Source organism: Lipotes vexillifer, unplaced genomic scaffold, assembly GCF_000442215.2.
Source record: "Lipotes vexillifer unplaced genomic scaffold, Lipotes_vexillifer_v1.1 scaffold382, whole genome shotgun sequence".
NCBI classification, from domain to species: Eukaryota; Metazoa; Chordata; class Mammalia; order Artiodactyla; family Lipotidae; genus Lipotes; species Lipotes vexillifer.
This window is the reverse complement of record NW_006780611.1, coordinates 6,502,045-6,503,997: the sequence shown is the minus strand read 5'-3', so window position 1 is coordinate 6,503,997 and position 1,953 is coordinate 6,502,045. Positions and strand designations below refer to the sequence as shown.

General features: G+C 55.4%; 1 pseudogene; it reads left to right on the top strand.

Annotated features, from left to right (window-relative positions):
• The first annotated feature begins 673 nt into the window (after positions 1-673).
• On the top strand, positions 674-1,745 carry LOC103068344 (poly(rC)-binding protein 1 pseudogene; annotated as a pseudogene).
• The last annotated feature ends 208 nt before the right edge of the window (positions 1,746-1,953 follow it).

Here is a 1,953-nt window from a genome sequence, read left to right as displayed (position 1 = left end):
CACTGAGGCATTCCCCTTCCCACTGGCTGACGGACATTTGAACAACCTCCTCCAACACAGCACCAAGGCCTAGGAAAGAACACACTCTGGGAACAGGAGGGTCCTGAAAGGGTACATGGGGCTCACATTTCAGTGGGAATTCATCAGCTGGAGAAGTAGGGAAGGGCATTCCAGTAGAGGAACTTGCATGGCAAAGAGGTGGGATAAACCAGTGCAGTAGAGGGTCACACAGATCCTGAGGGCAAGCCCTGGGAAGTGGCTTTTAAGGAAAGAGGAGAGATAATTTACAAAGGGCAGGGGGCCGATGGTCACACCATCTGGTTGCCAGCCTCAGTGGTTCATCATGCTGCAAGAAGAGTGACTTCTGCTCTGTCCACCTAACAGCAATAAAAAGCAGCACATCCTGGGGGACTTCCCTAGTGGTCCAGTGGTTAAGAATCCGCCTTCCGGCCGACCGCCAGAGTAGAGTCGCCACCGCCGCGCCCTCTCCCCCTCCGCCGCCGCCCGCCGCTGCGACGACGCCGCGGCCTCCGGCCCGCGCCCGCTCGCTCCCGCGGCCCTCGCTCGCCTCGCGCCGGCAGTTTTGGGCCTACACCTCCCCTCCCCCAGCCAGCCACCAAAGACTTGACCACGTAACGAGCCCAACTCCCCCGAACGCCGCCCGCCGCTCGCCATGGATGCCGGTGTGACTGAAAGTGGACTAAATGTGACTCTCACCATTCGGCTGCTTATGCACGGAAAGGAAGTAGGAAGCATCATTGGGAAGAAAGGGGAGTCGGTTAAGAGGATCCGCGAGGAGAGTGGCGCGCGGATCAACATCTCGGAGGGGAATTGCCCGGAGAGAATCATCACTCTGACCGGCCCCACCAATGCCATCTTTAAGGCCTTCGCTATGATCATCGACAAGCTGGAAGAAGATATCAACAGCTCCATGACCAACAGCACGGCGGCCAGCAGGCCCCCGGTCACCCTGAGGCTGGTGGTGCCGGACACCCAGTGCGGCTCCCTTATTGGGAAAGGCGGGTGTTAAGATCAAAGAGATCCGCGAGAGTACGGGGGCCCAGGTCCAGGTGGCGGGGGATATGCTGCCCAACTTCACCGAGCGGGCCATCACCATTGCTGGCGTGCCGCAGTCTGTCACCGAGTGTGTCAAGCAGATCTGCCTGGTCATGCTGGAGACGCTCTCCCAGTCTCCGCAAGGGAGAATCATGACCATTCCGTACCAGCCCATGCCGGCCAGCTCTCCAGTGATCTGCGCGGGCGGTCAAGATCGGTGCAGCGACGCTGCTGGCTACCCTCATGCCACCCATGACCTGGAGGGACCACCTCTAGATGCCTACTCGATTCAAGGACAACACACCATTTCTCCGCTCGATCTGGCCAAGCTGAACCAGGTGGCAAGACAACAGTCTCACTTTGCCATGATGCACGGCGGGACCGGATTCGCCGGAATTGACTCCAGCTCTCCAGAGGTGAAAGGCTATTGGGCAAGTTTGGATGCATCTACTCAAACTACCCATGAACTCACCATTCCAAATAACTTAATTGGCTGCATAATCGGGCGCCAAGGCGCCAACATTAATGAGATCCGCCAGATGTCCGGGGCCCAGATCAAAATTGCTAACCCAGTGGAAGGCTCTTCTGGTAGGCAGGTTACTATCACTGGTTCTGCTGCCAGTATTAGTCTGGCCCAGTATCTAATCAATGCCAGGCTTTCCTCTGAGAAGGGCATGGGGTGCAGCTAGAACAGTGTAGGTTCCCTCATAACCCCTTTCTGCTGTTTTCCCATGATCCAACTGTGTAATTTCTGGTCAGTGATTCCAGGTTTTAAATAATTTGTAAGTGTTCAGTTTCTACACAACTTTATCATCCACTAAGAATTTAAAAATCACATTCTCTGTTCAGCTGTTAATGCTGGGATCCATATTTAGTTTTATAAGCTTTTCCCTGTTT